Here is a 26,517-nt window from a genome sequence, read left to right on the forward strand (position 1 = left end):
TCCTCTTCTGTGAATATTTTCTGTAACTGGATGCTTATTTTCTAGTATTAATCCTTAGTGGCTTGAGAATGATGGCTTTCCCTCTAAAGCTGGTAGAACCATGAAAACTGATGTTACCCCAGCAGGGTTGCTCCAGCTTTGTACCTGTGCAGCGCTGTGTCACCAGCATTTTTTTTAAAGCAGGATTGTTCCGAGGGCCTGCGAGATCCCTGCACATCATGCAGCCTCACCCTGTGCATGTGGCTGTGTCCTGGTGCCTTGCTCAGACAGGTGGGAGTTGCAGTGCCCGTGGTGGTCACAGGGATGGTGATGGCAGATGTGCTGCTGGCAACCTGTGTGCTGGGGTGATGCAGGTGACCCCTGTGTGCTGCCCACCCAGGGTGGCTTCCTCAGTGTGAGTTGAGTATCAGGTGCTTAGGGCTGTGTAAAATTACACTGGTTGTATCCTGAAGTATTGGAAGTGTTTTATCCCAATGTGAAAAGCAAATCATGTGAGGGAGGAGTAGGTATGTCTCCCCCTTTCCCAAAGAAAGCGAAAAGAAACACATAATGATAGAAGAATTAATTTCCTTTTAACTCTGGCTGTACTGTCTCAAGGCTTTTTATAAAAAGCCAAATAGCATTACTAAGCATCTATTTGCTGGAGGGGTGTGAAATAGCCAGGTGTGCTTTGTGTATAAGCAAGTGATTGTAGCCTGAAACATCGCTGCAGACGCTTCATGAGTCAGATCATTCATGACTGCAATAACGAGATTATTCATGGTAGGCTCCTCATTGTGACAATGGCCCTTTATTTGAAGTCTGCATTGTATATGTGCTATACTTCCGATTTGCAGATTCTTTCTCTGCTAGAAAACAACATTGCAGCAGGGAACCAGAAGTGAAGATCGGTGCTGCTAAGTTCAGGGTGTCACTCAGTGCTGGAAATAATTAGGAAGGTTCATAGCTGAGTTAAATGCTGTAACCATGACTTTCATTGGGATGGTACTACTTCCTCTTGGACTTGAGGTAGGTTTTTTATTTGATGTTTTGTGAGTTGTCCTTTGGTTTTGTGGGTTTTTTTAAACTCTGTCTTCTGATTAGAACTGGTTAAATGCTGCCAAGAGAGTTCTGTTGCTCATGATCATGTAAGAGGTATTTTGTCTTGATAGTGAGTCCTTTATGTACACAGCCATTTTGTTTCAGGAAAGGAAGAACAAAACCACAGCATTTCTTTAGTGTTCATAATCAAATTAATTTTAAGTTCACCCATATTCTGAATTTTTTTGTAAAATGGTGCTTGTCTCCATTATATTACTTTTATGAGGTCCCTATGGTAAGAGGTGATTATCTCCCAGAGCAAGGTGATGGCGCTTTGTGGTGGAACCATGACCAGACTGTTTTGGACTTAGGTGCTAGAATATGGCTTGGATTTGTCTCCTGTACACCTGGGTGGTCAGGCTGAAGCCAAGGCATGTTGTGCTCCAGATCTTTCCCCCAAGTGGAGCAACCTTGTGTGATCTTCCTGTACCTGGTGCACAGAGCAGCTGGGAAGTTCATCCCCGTGAGGCAGGCTGGGGAGCAGGGGATACTGGAATCCTCCTGCTCTTGAGGAGTCCCACAAAGCTCGCAGGCAGCTCTGGTGGCTGCGCCAAGAGGAAGCAACCTCTGCCACCACTGGAAAGATGATAATGGTGAGTCAGGGATGACTTCTGGGAAAATGGAGAGACCATCCCAGTGTGGCAGCAGCACCCCAGAGGGAATCACCAGAGTAGAGCTGAAAATAACCGTGTTTCCCATGGAGAGTGTCAGCAGCTTGTAAGGAAAACACAGAGCAAACTCAGTTCTTGAAAAGCATGTCTGAAACTAAAATACTGCTTTTGTTTTTAATTCTTTGATTCCAGCTTTTATCCTTGAAGCTCAGAGGTTTCCTGGTGTTTTCTTTTGAAACTGTACTGTTTCATGCAAAGCAAACAAGACTAAAATAAATCCAATGCAAGCATTACAGAGACTCTGTCCTCTATTTGGGCATGTGTTTTTTAATTTTCCCCCCCTTTAATTATTATATTCCACAGCAGAAGATTGGATTGTTGTGGATGTTAGCTATGAATTTTGAACTCCAGTGTAAATTTGAATTCCAGGTCATTTTGTTGCAAGTTTGCATAATATTTATATGCTCACTTTCAGAAATAAAAAAGAAGGAGTTATTTGTTTGACAGGAAGAATAAAGCATTTGCTTATTCTGTATTGTGTGGGGTTGTTATGACAGACTTCTTTTGGTTGCACAGCATTCAAATTATTCATCAGTAGGGTAACATTACATTATGTCATCTGTTGGTACTTCTACAAGCAAGTTCATTACTTCATTAAAAGTTTACAGTGATCTGAAAGCCACTTTGTGACAGATATAGTAATAATTACACACATGTGATTTTGTATAGTGTTATACAGATCTACATTTTGGGCATCCTATAACAAGAAATAAACTACTATTACTCTTGAGAGACTTGCCAGGCAATTGAATATAAAATCTGAATCTTTTACTGAAGTATTTAGGATTTGGATTTTAGCTATTGCAGTTGCAGCTGACAAAAATGCTTCCACTGTCATTGGGAAGATAATCAAATTGAGTTTGCCGAAATGGAGATAAATTTTTTGAGACTGATTTATTTACAAATGAGATTAAATGGGAATGCAATAATACTTTTTCCCCAAAGCAGTTAAAGGGAGCAGTGTTTACTTATTACCTTTTCCACACCTCTACATCAGGGATGTTTAAATTGCAGGTTTTCATTTAGGCTTGAACCATGAGTGTATTTGACCTTGCTGTGATTACATTAACATTCCCTGATGGTGTTGGAAATGTGGCGCATCTTGCTGTTTTTTCCAGTATCTTGGAGAGTGGATTCACCATTCCTAGGTGTCAGGATTGTGCATGACTCTTGGATAGCCACGAAGATGCAGATTGATCTCACAACAAATAGCTGAACAGCCCTTAGTAAATTAACTGAGCAATGCAGATTAATACAGTGTTATCTTGTTATTTACTGCAAAAGATTATTTTTTTGAATGAAAGGAAAAACATAAACTGTTGTCAGTGAACTTTTGACAGTTTTATTAAAAAAAACTGTTTTCTATGAAAATATATGAATATCTATGAAAATGTATAAAACCTTTCTTGTGACCAGAACTTAATTACCTAGTTTAATAGGTATTAATATAATTTTTACTATGCTATGTTTGAGGAAGCCCTAGGATCTTACATTGGTTATAAGGATTATGAATGTCAGAAAACAGGATGGGAATGAGGGGCATTGGTTTCTGACGTAGTCCCCCATTTGTAAAAGTGCAAAATGAGCAATAATTATAGTGTGACTATAATGATGTCTAAGGTGCAGTTGTTGGGTTAGGAAAAGGTCTCCTTGGAGCTGCTAAGTATCAGATTTCAGTTTTCTTATTTCTTTTTATGTTTTGAGATGTTCACATGTTTGCATTTGAAGTTTTATAGCAAATACCAGGTTTGAGCCTCTTCAGCAGAACTACTGAAGTGTAGTTACTGTGTACACAACAGAGGGTTGTGTACTCCCATTTCCAGTTTCCACAAAACTCTTAAAAGGAGTAGTCGCGTGAAAATATTTTCTTTAACTTGTTTGACAGTGCCATTCAAAAATGAGATGTTTTGTACTCCTACTTGCTCAAGCACAACCAGATAATGATAATTCTTAGACCTGTGATTATTAATTGCTAAATTTATTAATAATGGTTCTGTTTCATTCTTGTATGGTAGCTTTCCAAAGCAATCTATGTAGTGAAAGGCAGCCTGCTCATATTTTCTTTTACCACCATTGCAGTCTCCTTTTTCTCTCTTTTTCTTTTTCTTTTTCTTTTTCTTTTTCTTTTTCTTTTTCTTTTTCTTTTTCTTTTTCTTTTTCTTTTTCTTTTTCTTCTTCTTTTTCTTTTTCTTTTTCTTTTTCTTTCTCTTTTTCTTTTTCTTTTTCTTTTTCTTTTTCTTTTTCTTTTTCTTTTTCTTTTTTTTCTTTTTCTTTTTCTTTTTCTTTTCCTTTTCCTTTTCCTTTTCCTTTTTCTTTTTCTTTTTCTTTTCCTTTTCCTTTTCCTTTTTCTTTTTCTTTTTCTTTTCCTTTTTCTTTTCCTTTTCCTTTTCCTTTTTTTCCTTTTCCTTTTCCTTTTTCTTTTTCTTTATCTTTTTCTTTTTTCTTTTTCTTTTTCTTTTTCTTTTTCTTTTTTCCTTTTCCTTTTCCTTTTTTTCTTTTTCTTTTTTTCTTTTTCTTTTTCTTTTTCTTTTTCTTTTTCTTTTTTCCTTTTCCTTTTCCTTCTCCTTTTCCTTTTTTCTTTTTTGTTTCTATTTTTTTATTTAATTATTGTATAAAAAAGGACATGAAATTTTAATATACAGCCTTGCTAGGGAAGAGAAAGGAGGGAAATAAGACAAATTAGCTTAAAAGCAAATTAAAGTCTAAAATGTAAGTAAAGCACTGAACTGAACTTTGAAACATTTATCTAGATCAGTAAAAATTTCCTCTGTGAGCACTGTTAAAAAAAAAAAAAAAAGGAGATCTGTAGTTATTTGCCTAAGGTTGAAGCATATTGCTATCAGATACATGTTGCTGCTATTTATGGACCATTCAGTGGTTAATATGTAACAGTCGTTCTTTATAATGGTCAGTTTATTTGTATCAAAATTTGCTCTTTAAGATCTTCACAAATGTTGAGGAAAGGAGAGATTTATTTTCTTACTGTGGTGGAATTAAAAAAAAAAAAAAAACCAAACAAAATCCACTACCACTAAACCTATTTTAGGACTATTTAGTGGAGATTTCTTACACATGCTTTTAACAATACTTTACCCAAAACCCTCTTTTCCACTTCTCTCATTTTTTTCTCAATCTGCAATAACTATGCCCCAAGGGTGTCTTCACTTCCTTCCTAACTTCTCCTGGACTTGAAGTTATTCCACCCATACAGAGAGACCTCAAAATACTTGTCCACTGAAGTACTTCTTCTCAAGACCTCTGGAAATTAGTCTTGCCCTGAGATTGAAGTGGTCTATTGTTCAGCTCAGCACTAAGTAAACAAAGCATCTTCCTATTTAATAGGAATGGAAATGTATTTCCATGCTCATGAACTTCTACAGAGAAATCCATTTGCTCAGTCTTCAGTGTAATATCATTGTTGACACAATTTCTGGATGCTTAGCATCCTTTTTTGACATTACTGGAAGAATATGGAAACGTGGTAAAGGCCAATGCACCACACCATAATAAGTCTGTATTTGCCTGTTTCCTCTGTCTGAGTAATTCTGACTTTGAACAAGTGATGGTACCATATGAGTGAAATATTTAAAGTTACAAATGTGAAGAGGGGCTGTTTTAACTAGTTTGTCCAGGAGACAATGTTATTAACTCTTCTGCATGTACACAGCCTTCTTAATCATTGAAAATTTCTTAAGGAATTTCTGGGTTAGTGTAAGAACTAGTGTAAGTATCTTGGTAGGCAGAGTCACAGAAACCTTTTGGAAGCACCCTTTATTCTGGTGGTGTGGCATATGTGGAATCCCCCAGGGGTTACTGTCATTAACTACTCCCACGAGACTCCTGACAGAGGTTTTTCAACACCAAATGTGAATCATGAAGCATGCCTTTGATTGACTGCAGCCTCTTGTTTGGGAATGTAATTAATGCCTTGGTTCAGCTGCCAACATGCTGATGCCCAGTGATACTTGAGATGTTGCAGAGGGTGTCCCCCTTGGCCTCCAGCAGTGGCTCTAGAAGGTAGGGTATCTCTGTGGCAGATACCCCATAATGTTGGGGTGGTACTTGGCAATAGGCAGTTGGAAAAAAAGCCCATCTGTCAGAAGAGCCTCACATTTGAACTCATGTGAGAACATGGGATTTTTTCCATTTTCATCCTTTTGTCTTTCACTTTTTCTCCTGTTATAAAGAAAATTTAAATATTTCTGTAAAAGAGGACTAGATTGACAGCAAAGATACCAGCCACTTCTCACAAGGAAAGAATTGTTAGTCTTGGTCTTCATGTTGTGTAACAAAGGCCAAATGATCAAAATGTAGCATTTTTTCTTTAGTCTTTTTGACATGGAGATTAGCAAATCATAAAGTATTTTCTACTTTGGCTGCCTATATCCTCATTATAAAACTGAAGGCTTCTTAGGGCAGTTCAGCAGCACTTTCAAAGTGTTTCCTCTTGGATGAGATCCAGAGGGTTCCAGCATGGTCGTTTTGGCACAGTTGGTTGGTTTTATAAAACAGGTGTCTACATGTGTGTAATAAATCCAGTTATGCTGATTAATCCGAACAGATAATTGAAAAGTATGGGTTACAGTGAGCAAGGCTGGTAATTTACCATGTCAGTAAAGCAGAATATAAGCAGCATTTCTGTAATGTTCAGTAATTCTGTAATTTAACGGCTCCATTGTGTGAGCCATTTTTAAATTCCTGTTCAAGATGTTCTTGATCCAGATGTTCATATATTTTATTTCATTTTATTACTAGCTGTCTTTCAGTTAAAATCTGCAAGACTGATTCTCTTCTTGCTTTACAGTGGTACCAGCCAGTCAGGCTAACCAGCAAAGGTCCATGAGAAAGGATATAAAATAATGAGGAAGTGGAGAACTGAATCATACACATTAAAAATACATGTGTAGTAAATGAAAATCATCAGTAGGCTAGTATTACCAAAGAGTCACTTTCCCAGGTGATGTTCCAGTCTGTTGTTTGAAACCAAAAAAGCTTTTTAATCCTGCTCATATCACTTACATCAGACTGTTGCTAGTTAAGTTGCTAAGATTCAGCAATATGTCATACGTTCTGGAAATTTTAGAAAAGCAGACTGGCCATTTGACTATAATGAATTTCATCATTAGCATTGTGATGTTTTGGGCTCTTTTTATACATTTCCTTCCAAAGTTTTGAAGTCTCAGTCCTTATTTCAGATTAATGCATTGAAGTATTGACCTAATTATCACCATATTCACATGGAGTCCCATGACCTTCAGAGAAAGGTAGAGGATCCTCAGTGTTTTATAAAGCTCATAAACAGCTGAAAAAAAATTAAACTCAAAGGCTATAGCCTCCCTGATACCGTTACTGAATTAAAAAAAGGAAGCATTGCAAGGAGACAGTTATATTACATTTACTAGTTAGCAAAAGTTCTTCTAAGACCCAAAGGATATGGTGTAGTTTGACCTTTGTTCCTAGAGTGTGTGACAGATTTCAAGGGCTGCCTCCAGCTCTGGGAAGAACTAAGACCTGTGATCAAAGATATCAGAGATGCAGAGAGAACTGCTAAAGGAAGTCCTGGATTCTGCAGTGATTTGGGACGTGTGCTGAAGCTGAGGATCAGTCAGTCAGTATCAGTAGATGATTATCTATGTAGTGTAACTGTACCTATAAAGCATATCTGTATTGTATCTGTACATTCAGGATCTATGTATGAGTTGATTATTTAAGGGATGTGGCCTCCATAACTCATCAAATGATAATCCAATCCCTCATTCCTTTAAATGGTCTGTAAAAGTCCAGCATTCTTAAGAGGTCACCTGGAGGAGAGCTGATAAATGGGATTGTAACAGACTCTTTTCCCCTCTTTAAGGTGTTTTTTTCTTTGCACAAGCTCTAAGAATAAGTCTGATCCTGAAGAGATTTATCCTAAATGCCTTTTGTTCAAGGAACTGCATATATTGTTTCTGTTGCCTCTTTTCCTCCTGCTCAGGATACCTAGCTAGAGCTAAGGGTAGCTTTGGTGAATTAAGAGCTTTTTCACTTTATTTTGAGGCTGTTTTCATCATCATGAGTTTAGGAGCACAAATTCCCTTTAGGATCTGTTCAGTACATTGTCTGAAAAAGTAGATACATGAATCCTCTTCAAACTGGGAATATAATTTCAAGTAAAGAACTTCTTTCATGTGCCCTGATGCAATGATTGTCAGTTAATCTAGTTCTCTTAGCTGAGTATTATGGAGGGACTTGAGATCTAAATTCAAATATCTAAAGAGAGTTAGGATCTGTAGATTAAAGGCTTGATGTCCATGCAAAACACCGCGAGAAAAATTTGTGTGTTGTGCTTAGATTCAGCTGTAATTACGTTTTGTGACTAAGAGGAGGAAGGAAGTGTGATTTACGGTGTTGAGATTTGTGATGCTTTCCATTACTTTTCCATAATTCCATTATTTTCATTGGACACTGAAAACAATATTGGAGCTCTTGTATTGTGTGCTGCAAATCTCACCTTGATGAAAGTAATATGGAGAAAGCAAGGAAACCATCATATTGATGACCATGCTTATAAGAGTGTTGTGTGATAATCCATTCCAAATCAAAAACAATGTACAAGTTCATGTTCTTGGTTTGTTTTTTTGGGTTTTTTTTTTCTGAAATCTGAAGTTTGAAGATAAACAGCTATTGATTTTTTTTTTGAAGAATTATGTTAAACTCTATAGTTACTGCCAAGTGAACACACAAAATAAAAATAAATGAAACACTTATACAAACATTCTGCTTACCATTTCTGTGCTCAGAAATGTTTCAGTTTTTATTGCCTCTCTCAACCAATATGTAGTGACCCAGCATTTCTGCTGCTGAAGAAGATTGTTTTGTTGTGCTAAATTGATGACACTAATTATTCTACCTGAGATGTTTTCTTGTGTCTCTTCCCCGTCCATTGGTGGTGATGTGGGGTTAGGGCTCCAAGCCTTAGGTGCCTGAACTGCTTGCAGTAAATCTCACAAAATCACAGAATATGCTGAGTTGGAAGGGGCCCACAAGGTCCACCTCTTAGTCCTGTGCAGGATGATCCCCAAGAGTCACCCATGTGCCTGAGAGCATTGTCCAAATGCTTCTTGAACAGATCAGGCTTGGTGCTGTGACCACTTCCCTGGGGAGCCTGTTCCAGTGCCCAAACACCCTCTGGGTGAAGAACATTTTCCTAATATCCAACCTAAACCTCCCTGTCACAGCTTCAGGCTATTCCTTTGGGTCCTGTCACTGGTCACCAGAGAGGAGAGATCAGTGCTTGCCCCTCTCTTCTCATGAGCCTCTTCATCTCAAGAGCATGCACAGGGTGCATCAGAACATAAGGGTATGTTATGGTTGTTACGCTTGTAATATCTTGGAGCTTATTTGTGTGAGAATATTGGAGGGTTTATGCCCTTCAGATTGAATATGAGTGGAATGAATGAAGAATTGGATGGCAGTTGAATTGCTTATTCCAACACCAGCTTCCAAGTGTAACTGGATTGAAATGACTCTGCTTCTGGTTTAGAACTAGGAAAGTTTTTAGAAACCTTAACTAAACAGACACAGGGTCTAGATTTATCATCTGGTAAATGGAGAGTAGTGCTATGCTTTTGGCTCATCTGCTGCATATATTCTCCATAGTAATATGACCAATGCAAAAGTAGTTTATAACATGTATTAATGTCTTGTTTTTGCATGGATACAACCTCAAGGTTGCATGTCATCTTTAAAAAGTGAAGAGAGATGGACAGCAGGTATGAGACAGACCAGATTAAGGAAGGACAATGCAGATTTTATTGATGATGCCTCCAGTACTCAGAAAGAATTGCACTGGTTTTTGTGGAGTACATACAGTACTAGCAAGACCCTTCATGCCAGCCTTGCCTTGTGATTTTTTCCAGTGGTGATACACACCCTTTTGTACCAGAAGGGAAAGATGTTATTTAAATGCTTTACAAATACATGTGAAATACGCAATAAATAAAATCTTGTAAGAGTGCTGCTTAAGGTTATGGTGTTCATATGTCAGCCTCAGCAGAAAAGTCCAATTATGAATTCCCACACAATGAGTGGTTTATGTTATGTGTGCAGTACAGGTATCATAATAGTTTTCTTCTCTTGATGTATTGCTAATTTGCTGAATAGTGGCATGAGGTATTTGTTTTATGGCTGTCTAAGATCTTGGTATAGTGTTAATGCTTCATATTCTTCAGACTGAAATGGTTTGGATGCCTTCTCTATTTTATTGAGGTCTAGTGCTATACATAAATGTATTTTACCTTACTGATTTATCAGCTTTTCATAATCATATCTGAATGTCTCAAACACCCTCCTATCCCAAATCATTCAGTGTTATAGTCACTCAGACACCATCCTCACAGCTGCCTGTCCTGTATGATCATCTGTGCTTTTATTCTCTGACATAAAGTGTAATTAGAGAACCATGATTTAGCTTTTGGGTTGACATACACTTAAAACTTACTACAGTACTCTTTCATCTGCCGCTGTTGTCTTATCCAAGTGTTGTAAGTATCTCTTGTTTTTCTCCAGTTAACTTCCCAGCTCTCTTAGAGGTGAAATGCTCTGTCCATTAGCCATATAAAACGTTGTTGTCTAGGTGGGGAAGAATTATTTCTCTTAGTCAACCTAGTGTGGGAATTTGGAGAGACAGAATGAAATTAATTATCAAGCTTGAATTTTGGCCAAGGTTCTATTAGAGATGAGAGTTACAGTTTATGAATTTCATTCTTGTGATTATAGGATGAGCAGGGGGGGGACGAGAGTGGGATTTTATGCAAACATAGAAGTTTGGACTCTTGCTGTGACAACGTGTTTCAGTTGTCATCATGTTAAACTGGACTGTTTTATGTGGCTGTGGCAGGAGAATGGGGGGTAAAAATGATAGCACAGCTTCAAATGAAATTGTTTGCAGGGGAAAAAATGGTTAATTATACATAAATCAAGCTCACAAAAACCAACCAGAGCATGAAAGAGCTACAGTGCATGCCCTCTGCCTTTCACAGACTCTTTCCAATTCACTTGGTGCTTTGTGTTGCTTTTCTGAGGCACTTCTTTTCCCTTTATGTGCACCAACACACATTTTATCATAGTTTGTTGATGGTAACTTTTGGGCCCGATCTAGCAAGTCTCTAGTAGGCTGTTTAGCAATTAGATCAAGTATAAATCAAGAAGTTGCTCTATATTATATTTTAATTTCTCCTCCATGTCTAGAGTTAATTTTTTAGGGAAGGAATAATCACAGAGACAAGTAGTAAGACTGAACACGTCCAGACCCGGAGGGGAGGAGAAGCTATGTGTCCACCAAGGCCACTTTTCTGCTGTGTTATTAGGAGCATATGCCACATCAGCCAGCACTAAAGGAAATAGTCTTATGCAATGGAGAAACAGGACAGTAGATGATGTGTCTGTGACAAATACCTCTCTTGTGAATTTTCAGTTGTGTTCCTCTTTATCATTAAAATTGTTCAAATATAGCTTATATAAAAATGATGGAAGAAAGTAATTCAAGGTTCTAACTTTTCAGAATCTCTTACTTTTATGAATTTGTCTTCTTAAATGCATGGTATGCAAAGTCTCAATATGTCTCTAAAATAATAAGAAAATAATAATTCACAGAGAATGAGATCTGTTTTTCTTCTAAGGAAATGCTTGCATTCTGAAAAGGTTGTAGGGGTGTGCTGTGTAATGGTTCCACCTTCCTTGTAAAACAAGATGTACTTTGTCCTGTTAAAATTAGAACTACTTAAGAGAAGCCACACTTGCTATGAAATTGCAATCATCTCTCCTGGGAGAAGGTGATTTTCCTTGCTGAAGGAAAGGTGGCATTATTAAGCACATAATTAATGAAAATAATATTGCCATAAATGGATATTGAAGTTTCTATCTGTGAGAATAAATAATACTGTAGGGGGTAGGAAGAGAAGCAGGGTGCAACTGCACAGACAGTGTTCCTCTCCACCTTCTGCCTTTAGGACTAATTCATCACTTAACCAACTAGTTGTGCAAAGTGGAATTCACTGTTGAAAGGAGAACAGGTGAATGAGATAGAAAGTAAGCAGAAAATTGAAAGAAAAAAATTAGTGTATCTTTCAAAGACTAATCACTGGGTACAACCTTGAACCCCCAGTCACAGGAATTTTTCTGCCTTACTTTGTTCCATTTCAATTCCGGGCTGTGGTGTAGTTGCACATCCAGTGCCCTCTCTCTGCTGAGCAACCAGAGAGAAAGCAACAAGAAAGGTCAATAATTAACCAACACTTGGCTACTGATCAAAAATCACAGCAGAAATCAGTGAAAACCATGACAAATTCTGCTGTGCTGAGGCAGATTACCCATCCCACTCTCTGCCCACAGAGGACAGCAGTTCAGGACTGCCCTGTCCTTGCCACTGCCTTCTGACCCTGGGTGTGCTGGCATGGTGCAGCTGTGGTGGAGCAAACTCACCAGGGCAGGGTCTGAGCTGTGGCTGCTCCAAAGGCAGAGGCATGGGGGTTTTGCCCACATGGACTCTGCTGCTACTGTGGCTGGGTAGAAGGTGGTGTGTGCCAGGCTACACAGTAGCTACAGAGTAAACACACAGTTTGACCTTCCAAAGGGTTTTGTTTAATGTTTTGTTCTCAGTCATGATGATGATATCAGTCCTGTGATGACATCAGTCCTGTGTCCTCTCCACAGGACTGATGAAATGAAGTTGTATATAGCTGGATTTGTAAGGAAACGGGGAAGATTTTCAAAGGCATATTTCCTTAAAAAACTCTGTTAGAACTATCCACCTGATTGCTGTAAGAGGTACTTCAGACCATGTTTCTCATTTTTTACATGTATGTTTCTAATCATGGAAACGGGGAGTATTTTTATATATGCGTTAAAAAGCGGGATCTTTTCCTGATTAACAGAGGTTTATTTCTGACTGCAGTTTTGGGGATGTTTCAAGTCTCAATAACAGGATACCTACTTGGAGTGGCCTAAATATTTAGGAGCAGCATGTTTTAGTCAGTATCTGAGAACATTAGCTTTGAGTTGCACATTTCTGACTTCTAAAGTTGTTATATCCTTTTAAGTGCATTTGATTCTTACTTAAGTGCTACACACACACAACACAGAGTTTGCAAAGTCAAGTGCCATACCCCACCCATGACCCTGTTTCTTTTCATCATAAACTCATTATCAGTCAGTGAAATCCTCTTCTTTTTAATCTCTTCTTCAGGGGATCCTACTCTCTTCTGCATAAGTGGTATGGGTCATAAACACTTTCTTTCTCCTCCTCCTCTTTCCAGCAGTTTTTTTCCTGCCAGAATGTGGTTCAGCCTGGTCCTGCTCTCTGTGCTGCCTGACCTCCATCCTGGGCAGCAACAGTGCCAGGGAAGGCATTTTACCTTCTTCTCTTTGCATGAAGATAATTCTCGTCAGTGGAACTCAGCATTAAACCAAATATCCAGCACCTCTCCCAAGTTTGCAGGCATTTGGAGTGTCATCATATTTGAACTGATTTTAACTGGCCTGGCAAGAGCCACTTCCCTGATAAAAATGTACTCTCTGCTGTTTAAAACAAGAAGGATATTTGAATTCTTGCAGGAGGAGGTACCAGATAATATTTTCTCATTAAAAAACAGTCTTTTTTTTTTTCCCTGGTTTCTATCTTGGAAATAATTGAACCATTTTGGTTAATGTAGGAAAAAAATAGCCTGAAGCACACATCTAATGTGGAAAGTTTCAGCCCAAACAATTAGTCTGGCAAAATTATAAGGAAGTGAAAATCAGGTTTATGGGAAGCATTGGATAATCCTTAGTAGCAGTTTATGTCACAGCTCCCACCTATGTGTGTTGGATTCACAAGACCACTTTCTTTTCAACATGCATGCAACTTGCACACACTCTCATCCAGTGTATTCTGCTGAAATGCATATCAATTAAATAATCCACTTAACATGCATAAGAATCACTCTATCTAAATATGACTGCAGCTAATCGCATGTGTTGTTAAACCTGTTAATTGCTTATCATCTGTTTGCATAGATTGCGTTTTATAACAGCAAATGGAGGACCAAATGCTCAGTTGTCCTTTATAATGGTTCCCGTTAGACATGTTTTAATAATTATAAAAATTTTGTCCATCCTCAAAAACATACAGTAAATTTATCATATAAAAGCTCAGTAATTTAAATGCTATTGTGACACAGAAAGCTGTCTAGCAATTAATGGTTCAGGAAAACAATAAGTTAGTGCAAAGCCTCAGTCTTCATTCTCCTAATACATCATTTTGTTTATTTCCATACTGCGTTGTTCGCAGTGGGAGTCAGAGGAAGCCTTTGGCTGAATATTCTCTACTGCTAGCTAAGACTCTGATGTGTTTTCATTACATTTGCCTCACATAATCACTCACTGTTAATTTCAAAAAGCCTTTGATATTTCTGCATGTGTGTGTCCTAAACAATAAGCTGATCCATAATGCAGAGTGATTTATTGCCTTCTGACCTTACACACAGCTTTTCCTTGTGGAAAACAGCTTATGACTCTGGGTGTTAACTGCAGCTTGAGCAGCACAGATAACTTTCTTTCTGTTTGCAGTACCTGCATTCCTAGGCAAGGTCAGTGATCTGGTCAAGTGAGGCTTCTCTGTTTGATGGCCTCTCTTGCCCACATTCCTTATAATAATTTTTTCCCTATATTGAAGTATGCTTTCCAAACCAGCTCAGTGTGTGTGGAGAAGTCTTGGTATTTACTGTGACTACAGCTTGGCTATGCAGTTCATCTAGGCTGAGTGCCCCCAGGACCAGATGGAAAATGCCGGTGTGCTATGGAAAAACAGCAGCAAGCATGAACACCTTTCCTTCAGCTTGTTTGTTTCGATGGCTTCACATTGTGCCTCCAGAACAAGTCTGATGTAAAGGATGCTGGGCAGGAAGGCTGAAACTTGCCAGGGAGACATGGAGAAGGAAGGTGGTGTGCAGAGAATATTGCCTTAAAGCTTGTAATTTCCAGAGAAGCTGTCTGCAGGAACGCTGTAGGTGTGGGGGAATGATGATCTCAGGAGGTTGCACTGGCTGGGATGGGATATACACCCATTTGTGGGCGGAGTCTTCTCACAACACTGTAGGTAGAACTGTACACATTTAAGTAGCCTAACCGAACCCAGAAAATCATTGCCCAGCATTAGAAAGTTGGATTTAGGAATGTGAGTCGAGGAATCTCTGCTACTTAGTTCCCAGGTAGATAGAGTAGATACTTGTTGTTTAAGGCACACAGGAGGGAAAGGGTTAGAAGAAAAAAAGTAAACAAAGAGTTTGGAAATTCAGTATCTTTGCACAGGACATATGATCAAAGTCTGCTAGAAACCTCTTGTGAGAGAAAGGACATGCAGTTAAAACAGTCATTTGTTGTTCTTTTGGAAGAAGGTGCCTGACTGAATTCCAAGTGCTAATGGTGAGAGTGGCAGTGGTTACTTCTCTGGTTCTGCTCACTGTCATGGCTTGGCCAGTTTTTCCTCCTCTGTCAGTCTCTTCAAGGTGGGCAGAGCCGAGGAGGATTTTGCTGTAGTACGATGGCACCATGCCTTGCAGTCAGTTCCAGAGTAAATGGAAATAATGGAAAAAGTAATAAGAAGGCAGCAGTAGTGGGGCAGGGAGAGAAAAAAAAGAGGGTACACAGGTACTCCCCTGTTCTGTGGGAATGAAGGATCACACCTCAGGGGAGAAGCTGGCTCTCATATGTATGGAGATTTGCCACACACATGCTGATGTGCTGATCATGGTCAGTGACCTCATCCATATGCAGGCCTGGATAGCGCAGTGGTTAAAGTTTGCCAGCCAAGGACTGACTCTCTGGAGGAAAATGAAGACTGGCTGTGTTTGGCAGAGAATCCCCACTCTTTGCAGAGTCACTTGGAATCTTGTGAAGGCCATGAATCTTAGAGTCTTTTCTTTACAGGGCTTTAAAGGCGGATGGCAGATGAAATAAGTTCATCTACCGGTTATTTCATTCCTCAACTAAATCTGCTTTCTATTTGTACCTGCATGAGCTCACTGATTTGCATTCCTGTAATGTGCTCTTTCTCTTTGCTTTTATTTTTTCGGGCTGTCTTTGCTGTAGAGTCCCCAAAATCCAATACCCTACTATGTCCATTGAGACACTGAGGAATGGTGATACCCGTTCCGTGTGCAGGCTGATGGGAATGTCAGCAGTCCCTTGGAAAGGGTCATGACAGTCTGGATCAGCAATATAAGTCTAGGCTGAAGCCTCTGTCCCTGCAGGTGCTCTCAGCTGGATGTGGGGTCATCAAGATGTTTTATGTGAGCTAGGACTTGGTCTGTAACTCAGCGTTTCTGGGCAGGGAAAGGCATGCTAACAGAACTGCTCTTTCCCAGCAGTGCTGCTCAGCCCTGTCCAGGACGTGCCAAGTCCTCATTACCATCTTTTGCCCACTCTTGACATAGTTCTGGGATGGCAGTGGTTGGTATTTCCATTTAGAGGGACTGATTTTATGTTCCTTTCATAGTTCTGCATCTAGCAGTCCTTGCTAAAGCATACTGTAAGTATACATGAAACAGCTCTGCAGTAAAGGCAGAACAGCAGATCCCAAGAGACAGCATTTTCCCATAAATTCTTTGCCATGTCTGTTTTCAAATTAACTGGTGATGGATGAGGGGGAAGAGGAGGAAAAAGAATAGCATAATAAAACTCCCCCATTGCATCACTTAAAATTCTCAAGGAATGTTTGTAAAAATCGATGTTGCTTCTCTTCCAGCTGCTGGGGGACACAAGTCTTTAGTCAAAGAAATTCTGATTTTTAGATTTTTTTTTAGCACAGCTTCTTAAATGTCTTTGTGCTGTAATGTGTGTGTGGTGTTACTTTTCTAGCTAAAATAATTGGATAAATTTTGCATATTTTAGGTATATACTAGATAAGCAAATAATAATGGGAAACATGAAAGTATGGTTCACATTAGGAATTAAAAGTTGATGTAATCTGAGTGGGAGCCACATGAGTTTGAATTGTTTGGCTAGTTTAGTTCATGCAATTGGGAAAATAATGCAAAGGAGACATAAGTATGTATGGTACATTTGGTTATTGTGGATAAAGCAGAATATCATCTAAAATTGCGTATTTCTTTTTGTGGTAATCCTTTCCAGTCTTAGGAGGGCAATCAAGATAAAATAAGATCTGTGAACTGCCATTTTCCCTGTAAGCTGTAAAAAACTTATTCTGGTAATTTGTTCATGAGTAGGTGAATGTGGCTCTTTTTATTGTAGTCCTAACTTTCATTTTGAATAAGGTTATTAATCTGGCAAACTGTATTTGATTTGTGTTCCAAAAAAAACCCCAACTGGTGGATATGTATAGGCCAGATAGGAATAATTTTATCTGAAGATACTAGCTTCTTTAATAACAAGTCATCCCTTTTTCTCAGTGTAATTTATCCCACTACTTTTTTCACCCATTTCAACTCTACCAAGGGCTGGTATCCTGAGAAGACCTCCATTCCTTGTGTTTTGTGTCTGACCTCCCAACAGTAGTACTTGTTTACCTAGGGAGATAATTGTTTTCTGGAGCGTATCCAGCTGATAACTTACTTTTTCATTAGACCCCTTTTTCCTATTAGTTATCCCCTGTTAGTTGATCTGTGTCATTTGATAAAACTAATTAGGTAATAAAAGACTGTTTCTGAGCTCCTCCCTTTAATTTTGGCATGGTGAAATGTACTTCTTGGCACCTTGCTCTTTCCACATAAAGACAGCCTTCAGTTGACAAACAACATTAATCCAAAAGAAAACAAGCCAGTTCACGCATCCTCTCTTGATATATCCTTGTGCCAGAACAAAATAGTTCCTAACAAATTATTTGTACCAAAGATAGTGACATAACCCTGGCTCTGTTTTAGAGTTTTGCAAATGTTTGCAGAGCTTCTCAAGAGGCCAGGCTAAAAATACTCAATGAAACCATTCAGAATTCTACTAAAAGCATTTTGTTTCCTAGGACTTTCCTCCCTTCTGAAAATGCCCTCCCACAGCTGCATGGCATTTATTAGAAGGTGATGAAGGTATAAGGTAGGAAATCACATTTTATATTTTATTTTTAAATTTAGGCTAATTTTCAGGCTTCCTTTTTAGATTAAAAAAAAAAAAAAGGGATATCTCAATGGAAGGTAAGTTTATTTTTAGGTTCAAGTTGACGTATACTCATCCAATATGGCTGATCAGATTGTCCTTCATGAAAGTTTTCAGTTTGGAGGTTTGAGGTGTCATGATATGCATCATTTCAAAGAGAGATAGCCAAGAATTGCCGCTTCTTTATGGACAATGACCTCTGCTGCATCCTAATAACATAGGAATTTCCCAAGGATGTGGATGTGGTGTTTTTCTTGATTGCTGCACCCCAGAATAAAGTTCTTCTTCAAAGTTTACTTTGAGAAGAGTATAGAATATGCTATGCTCAGATGTGAGATCTGTAGAAATCACTGTAGTCATTTTCCATTCAGCCTAGAGAAAATCTATCAGATCCAGTGACATTAGACTAACAAAAGGATCTCCACAGTAGCTGTCCTGTGTTTTACACTCAGAAATGTCATCTGTCTTAAAATAATGGCTTCTTCCTGTTTGGTGTTAAATGCAAGCAGTGCTTTGGTCAGGTCTGAAGAACTGTTTTGGTATTAGTTGCATGTTTACTGTGTGTTGTATTTACTTCCATCTCAGAAGGTCTGCCATGGGGATATTCACATTGTGCTTGCAGAGATTTGGAGGATTACATCTTCTGGGATGCAAGAGCCCCAGAATAGCTGCGTATGAAATTTTAAAATTAGCGGTATGATAAACTTGGATAGTACCAGAGTGTGTTAGTAAGTGAGTCATGTGATAAATAAATGATGGAAGTGATAGTGAGAGGCACTTACAACAATAAAAACTGACTGTTTTAAAAACGAAGGGGAAATCGAGGTTTGTACTTTCATTTGTCCTAATTAGATTCAGAAAAGGTTTTGACTTACTTTCTGCCCCTGAAAATTTTTTATTATCTTCTCTAGATGCACTTATAGCCAGTAGTGACTCATGGGCATTCGGCTAAGATGCCTGAGACGGTTATTATCCTGTGGAGCTGCTGCTTTTCCTAACAGGAACAGTCCTGAGATACCGCAGTTTATAACCTACCATGATGTTAACTACGACTTTTATCTAATTTGACTACCATACCTTGTATCTCAGGCAGAGTTGATTCTGCATTTCTAGCATTAAACATGAAAGCTTTCCAAGAGAATGGCAGTTACCACTGCAAGGGAATTGAAAGCATGGACTAGCCTGCCATTTTGTCAAATCTGATAATTGCTTTTCACACATAAGCCGCTCTGGAAATCCAAACAACCAAGCCTGTTTGTCCTGCGTGCTTTCCTTTAATGTACTGCTCATTTTCACTTTGGATAGTTTCTTTGCCCTCCTGGCTGAAATTCAGTGCCACAAGAAGTCCCTATCAAAGCCTTGCACGAATTGTTCCGGTGCTGTGCTTAGTGGTGCATCAGTGAATTGTATCCTGCATTGTCATGATTTACAGCTTACTGTCAACAAATTTTCCAGGATTATAGACTTTCTAAGAGGTAGAATTGAGAGTCTCTGTATTTATAGGCAGCCCTGTTGGGCCTGGCAGCATGACACTCATTTTCCCACAGGATCCTTTCCCTGTCTGGGCTTTGTGCTGTCCGCCCCTGTTGTAAGTGAAGATGTGGAGCAGTGCCAGAGGTGCTCTTGCCAGCAGGGTTATGGGATCATTTTGGCTTGACCCCAGAAGAAGGGCAACAGATAAGGAACAGAGGAGGCTACAGCCCAGTTTTGAATGGAGTTGCGTTGGTTTCTCTGCCTCAGCTCAATGTTTAGCCGCATTCTCTGCACAGCTGTCAAGATCCAATCCATGGGAAGGGAGAGAGACTGCTTGGCTCACACTGCTGCAGTCCTGTCCTGGGCAGTGCAAAAATAAATGAAGAAGTGCTGTTGAGCAGAAGCACTGCTCTGGGTGTCCTGTCAGGAGACAGCATAGCACCTCTACTGCTTTTATGGCAGGACAGGGTGAGAGAACTCACTTGCCTGCTGCTCATTTGTGCTGCCGACAGATGCTGCTTGTACAACTGATGGGAGAAGCAAACCTGTCCATCCCCACCCTCACACTTGAAGACAATGCAGCTTAATATAAACATGTCCTTTTCACTACTTATTAAAATAAAGCTGTTAACATATTGTGGATTAAACCATTAATAGTCACATTTTCACTCATATGGGGCCCACAAATACTATCTGTATATGGAATCAAGAGTGCATAGCTGTAGGAGAACTGTGCCTTTACTAGATAAGTACTGTGTAGCATTTTCTGAATTCATGAGAAATCCTTCTGCAATGCAGGATTTTTTTTTCTAGTAGGGATTGCTGTTGTGACACTAGATTCTTTTCTGGTTCGACTACATTGTGCTTAGATGATACAATTATTGTTTTGTTGGATTTTTTTTTTTTGAATGGACACATCAGAGAAATGCCTAAACTCATCTGAAAATTATAAGAGCAAAAATCCACCCTATTTTACTGCCATGCTAGTGTGAGCTCTACTGACAGTTCAGCAGTTGATGATGTTTTACAGTGCTTTTGTTTGGTGCTAAACAAAATTGCTTTCTGATGTATGCCAAAATTATATGGAATATATATAAGAGCTAAAATTGAGTATATCTCTTGCAAAGGAGAATAAAAATTGGAAGGAAAATACACTAAATTGTGGTGTGAGGGGGTTGTGGCAGTGACTTTCTTCTATGCAAAATTTAGGATAAAAGATAAAAAATGCTAAAAGCTAAGTAACATCTGGTACTGGTAAACTGTGTTTGTCTTCAAAGAGCTGTAGGGATTTTCATGGATTTCAAAAGACCCATAAGTGAAAGAGATGATTTGGCTTGACTTGCAGATATTGCTGCCGAAGCAAAGAACTTAAGTAATTGTCCATAGCCAAGCCAAAATGAAATCTGACTCAGGTATTCCTGATCTCTCCCCTTGTTCTCCAGTTGCTTGACTGTCAAGGCAGATTCACACAAAATTGTCAGCAAGTTGTTCCTGATTATTGGGTGTTTTTTTTAGCTGTTAGAAACTTTGGTTCTCTGCAACAGACAACGTTTGTACTACAGATACATGAAAGTGGTTTGAGCATGTCTGCTTCTGAATATATTTTATTTTTAGAAACTGCAGAATTTTCCCCTGTTCTTAACCATTTCCTGTGGTTTTAGTCTGGAGCATGATGGATGAAGAAGGCTATTCGTGTGATTAAGGTATTAGAATAGAAACTGTAGGTCCTGGGTTTACAGTTGCAAGTCAGATGTGATGGTCAGTCCCTGAAGTGTAGTAGCAACAAGTGAACTTCTTCATCTGTAAAAGAATATTTGTCCTATTAGAAGTGTGTCGGAGAAGTGAGGCTGCATTAATATTTTGAAATCCCTGTGGGATCCATGTAGGAAAGTGTCCATAGAAGTGATACTAAATCAGTGAGAGTGTAGAAACAGTGCATTCACCTGTAGTAAGCAGTGAGAGAATTAAGCTAAACAGGAACACGATGCACTAGAAGAAGTGTTGACACATGGAGTTAATTGAGAACAATTAGGTCTGTGTGTAGACAAGATCTACATAGCCCGTTTGAACTGCATGGCATAATGTGAGTAAAGGGTGCAGGATTAGACCTTTTGTTTACAGATTTACCTAATGCTTTAAACTATTTTGATGAATGGTGTTACACAAATGTTAGTCATAATTACTATTTAATTATGCCCACATGTTTACTTTGAACATAGTCCTATGCTTAATATGTAGGAAAGCCGGGATAATGTTGCAGCTTCAGTGTGAGAGCTACTGTTTGCCAAGCAGCGTTTCCCTAATGGCTTCTCCTTCCACGGGATGAAAATGCCTCCCTGGACGGTGAAGTTGCACCAGTTGTGGTATGTGATAGGCAAATAGCTTTCATTAGAATACCTTCAGCTAGAACATTTTGAAATATGCATCTGAGATACAATGCTAACTTATTAGAATTGATGCTATTAAATGTGCTGCTTGTATATAATTTCAAAATACCTGAGATGCTGGTATTTCATTCTGCTTTCATTCAGAGTGCAGAAAGCAAATTTCATAATATAATTTGTAATATAGGAGTGCTACAGAATATCTGTAATTCATGTGTTTCTACTTTAATTTGCATTTAAATGTTTAAACTGTTATAAAAGTGAAGATTCTTTAAACTTTAACCTATTTTTTTTACTCTTAAGCAGAAGGAAGTTGTTCCTTCTTTAACTCTATTTTGAGGTTTTCCTTTGCTCAGATCTTCCATTTCAGCTATTGCAGAGATCTTAAGATAATTTTGTGAGTTTCTACAGATATAAGCAAGAAAGAGCTTAGTGGGGGTTTTTTTTGTATTTTGGGGGTTTTTTTACCCTTTAATTTTTGTTCTTTTTTTAAAGACCCTTACAAGAAATATAATTCTGAAGGGTGTATGGTATATCCTAGGTTGCAAGAGATGGGGTGCTTTCTATCCTATCCTTTTCACAAAGTTAGTGTGGGTGTTTTTTTGAGTGACCAAAGGTAGTGGAGAATATGAACCTTTTCTTTAGAATGCTTTTAGTGCTTTGAGTGGAGATACTTCAGTTCCTCTGTGTGTGGCATTTTACGATGATTGTTGGTGCTACTGGGAGGGGAAAAAAGACCTCTCTTGAGCACAGACTGTGCACATGGACTTCTGTGTGGCACTAACTTCTTTAATTCAACAAATATTAGTCTTTCCTTTATCCCAATACTGGAATATTCTGATTCCTGACTGAGTTACTGAATCCCATATAGTAATTGCAGCTCATACTTTTCTCATTGTTTAAGGCACTTGATCTTCCTTGTGGGCCTCCCCTGACATGCTTGCCCCTGCTCACCACGCTGTAGATTTGTGAGTCTCCTAGTGGTGACAGGCTTAAGGTGACATGACACTTCCCACATGCACCAAAAAAAGCATGTATTTCTGTACTTCAGTTTTCCTGAGCACCTGTTTGCTTTGGTAAGAAATTACTTATCCAATACATTTAAAAAGAAAATTAAAATATTCAATCATTCAGAATAAGTGTATGTTTTCTAAGGGGAGGAGGGGAGACTTGCTGATTCCTGCAGGAGAAAATAAGCTTTTTTTAAAGTCTAGGTGTTCAATGTTTACTTAAACTTTCTTTCACATTAAAAACATTCTGTTCTACATGACTGTGTCTACCTGGAAACAAAGTATTTTGGTAGAAGTAATTTATGTTTGATTTGAAAATACTTCTGAGAAGAAGTTTGGTTTTAAAAAATTATTTCACCCCTCCAATTTATTATTTTGGTGTAGAAATTAAGGTAAAAATAATTTGTGAATGCAGTTTCCTTGAGCGGGCTTGAGTTTCTGCATTCCTTTTCCTTTCTCTGTGTTTTTTCCAGCCCGGCCATACAATTGAATGTTTGAATATTGTAGTGTCAACAGCTCCTTGTATTTTCACTTGATACAGTTGAGCAAAAATTTTGACATTCAGCTGAAATGTTTGATGAGCCATTACCAGCATAATTCTGCTTCTTAAGTAAATCTCATCTCAGGGCTTGAAATCTAAATGGATTAATATTTTTAATGTCTTGTTTACAATGCTGCCTATGAAAGCCTGTATTTGTCTACTTGCCAACCTTCCTTCTTGGCCAGGAACCATTCTGGCGTGAATCTCAACGCTGGGCTCCCATCCATTTTCCTTGAGTCTCTCTCTGGTTCCCTCCCTTTTCCTCAGGGGCTCTCTGGAAGATTGTCAGAAGGGCTTTAATTTCTTGAGCAAGTCAGCTTTTTTTGACTCCTAAATATTTCTACCCCAATCCTGAATTTCAGAGTTTGCCAGCCAACCACAGATGGCTTGCCCTGGTGGTGTTACAAAAAAATACATACATTTTCAGGTTTTTGTGAAAACAAACCTAAAAACAAACCAGTGTTGCCTTTGTAAGTGGGCAGAAAAAGATGCTTAAGAAAAAAGGATCATACAGTGTGTGTATGTGTGTGTGTGTGTGTGTGTGACTTGACAGGGTGCCCAGCAGTCATGGTGGAGTAAAGGTGAGCTAGTAGGTAACTCCTAATGTAGATTGTATCCATTATAGCATCCTATACCATTTATACATTTTACCAGCAGAGCCATACTAGCTAGGAATGCCCCGAAGATTACTAAAATTAGGAAAAAACCTCCAAATATGACCAGTGTGGTGGCACTGGTTCAGCTGTGATTGCTGAGTGTCTTCAGGAGTAGGGGGGCTCTTAGAGGAGAGTCTGGGGACTTGGTGAGTGTGACATAAGCTCAAGTGAGAAAGCAGCAAGGTTATTAGAGAGTAGAAACCAGGGGTGTATGATATCAGACTACATTACAGTAAAATTATGCAGCTAGGTATGGTGAACCCTCTCTTCTGAGCAGGCCAGCAAATCCTCACTAGTGGTTATTTTGATATGTGATACCCTGATGCTAATCTAAGGAGTTGAACGCAAAACCAAAGAAACTCTGGCAACAATGAGAGCCCTTAGCCGAGTGAGAAGCGCTTGGCAGTTCCTGCTGCCTTCCTAGAAACAGAGAGTGAGCACAAGCTCCCGCAGTGACAGGGTGCAAGGTTCACGGAGAGGTATGGACAGGTCCCCGCGTGGTCCCCTGAGTCGGGCACATGTGGAAGGAAGAGGTGGTGTCACATCGCAAGACTGAGACTGGTAATCAAACAACTCCCTCAAAGCAACAGCAATTTCTGCTTGGTCTGTCTTGAGGTGGGGCTTTCTGCCTGGTCTGGCATTAGAGGGGAGTGCGGTGGGGTGGCAACTCTGGAGCAGAGCCTGACCAGAGACACATTTTGCCAGCCTGCCCTGCCCCTGGAAGAGTGGGAGCTGCTGCGACCCCGTGGTGGAGGAGAATCCACATTGCCCCCTGCCATCAGTGCAGTGCTGGTCTGTCCCCTGCCTGTGCTCCCTCCCAGGAGCTGGGCTCCAGCCTCCTGGGGAAGGAAGGTCCCTGCGCTGGAGGTGAAGATGAAGGCGCGAGTGAGAGGAGACAGCCAAAGCCCTGCAAGCCTGCCCATGAGACACAGGCGGGCGCCAGCTGCACCCCAGGAATGAGTGAGTGAGTGAATGCATGTGTGTGCGTGTAAGATGCTGATTTCCAAGGAGATTTTAATTTCTGGTTCTTAACATGCCATTTATTTTTGCAAACACGGTGTTACTCAAAATGAGACAGGTTGATGAGACACAATAATCTTGACAATCTTTCATTACAGATATCTGAAGAGTGTGAGCATTCTTAATGTTTTATAGACTAGTGTGTCTGACTCTCAGAAATTATAAAAGAAGTATAAATAGCAGGGATAAAGAAAAGGGAAATACGGATTTAATATGTGAAGCAGCCAAATATTTGGCTGCCCTTTATCATTTATTGATCATTCTCTCTGCTGTTCAGAAATTATTTGGAGTCAAGGATTCTCAGATTTTTTTTTAAATCTCCTTGTCTGTCTCAGACACCAGGATTACAAGATGAACATACAAACATGAGTGTGTGAGTTAGGAAACATATCAGTGGAGGTGGCTGTGTGAGCAAGGCTGTATGTAAACAGAAATAAAGTTAATTGGCAGCTTTCTTGTAAGCACGGGCAGCTGAAGTCCTTTTCACTGGAAGAAATTTTCTTTTCCCATTATCCTTCAACATTCTCTTGGAGGGATTGTCTCAAGGGAAATGAGTGAGTCAGAAAATATGCCAAGTTCATGTCATGGCTGTTTCGGCATTTCTTTCTCTTGCTGGCCTCCAGGAGCTATATTGGCAAGTGTTTTTAAAGGAAATATTGGCACAGGAAGGCCTTATTGTTTATGTCATGAAAGTCTCTTGGCTTCTTCTGCCTTGTTATTTTCTCCCTTAAATGGGGAAATTAGGAGTGGGGGGGACTGAGAAAGGAAAAGAGGAGAGAAGCAGAAACTATTGAGGGTTGCTACCAAAACTCTTCCCCCTACATCAGGATGTATCTTGGTGAGTCCTCTTTTCTTTTTCTCTGTTGCTGCTTTTCAGGCTCTGCTGCAGCCGGTAGATGGGTTTCTAAATGTATAAGTTTCCTCTTTATGCTTTTCAAAATGTGGCACTTAGAGAGCTTTCTGAAAGAAGCCAGCAGTTTTCTGCTGGGCTCTCCTCTGCCAGAGCAGGGCAGGGAGAGGCAAACGGAGAGCCAGCTGGGGTCAGATCACTGCCACCTTCTCACATGCGGATCAGAGCTCTGTGATGGGCTGTGGAGGACATTTCATTAAATGCTTTTCAGTTCTGTGTAAGGTCTGCATACAAAATACAATGTGATTTACAGGAAAGAAATAAAAGTGGGAAGTTCTGCGGGGCAGATGCAGCGGGTACAGAGAGAAACAGTAGTGAGATGGTGCATGGTCAGAAATGCTGCTTGTTAAAAACCAAAGCAGAAAGCAGAAGCATTCCTTCAAATGTGTACACGTTCTTAAAAAAAGTACCAAACCAACAAACCAACCCCCTCCCTCCACCTAAACTTACTCATATGCACTAAGGCAATTTTGGCATAACATAAAAGCACACAAAAAAAGGATTATGTCCAGTGCAGCAACAAAAATTGCTGTAACCTATTACCCTCAAATTAGGTGAGAGTTGGAAAGTCTCTGAGGATGCTTTTAAAGAATTAAATATTAACATTTCAAATAATGTTTCAGTATTTAACATTTTTTTATTTGGAAACT

At 39.3% G+C, this 26,517-nt stretch overlaps 1 protein-coding gene across 9 annotated transcripts in view; it reads left to right on the forward strand.

Annotated features, from left to right (window-relative positions):
* The window catches only part of THRB (thyroid hormone receptor beta), a 157,333-nt gene that overhangs the window by 53,966 nt on the left and 76,850 nt on the right, over nt 1-26,517 (forward strand). For 2 of the 9 annotated variants that reach the window (XM_039571661.1, XM_019285660.3), the window contains exon 4: nt 17,743-17,813. The exons of 6 other annotated variants lie outside the window; for them this stretch is intronic. The gene's annotated coding sequence lies outside the window, so the exon portion shown is untranslated. Of the gene's footprint in view, nt 1-17,742; nt 17,814-25,714; nt 25,796-26,517 lie in introns of those variants that run through there. One more of the 9 variants, XM_019285662.3, reaches the window with a different exon arrangement.

This window comes from Corvus cornix, chromosome 2 (assembly GCF_000738735.6).
Source record: "Corvus cornix cornix isolate S_Up_H32 chromosome 2, ASM73873v5, whole genome shotgun sequence".
In the NCBI taxonomy this organism is placed as follows: Eukaryota; Metazoa; Chordata; class Aves; order Passeriformes; family Corvidae; genus Corvus; species Corvus cornix.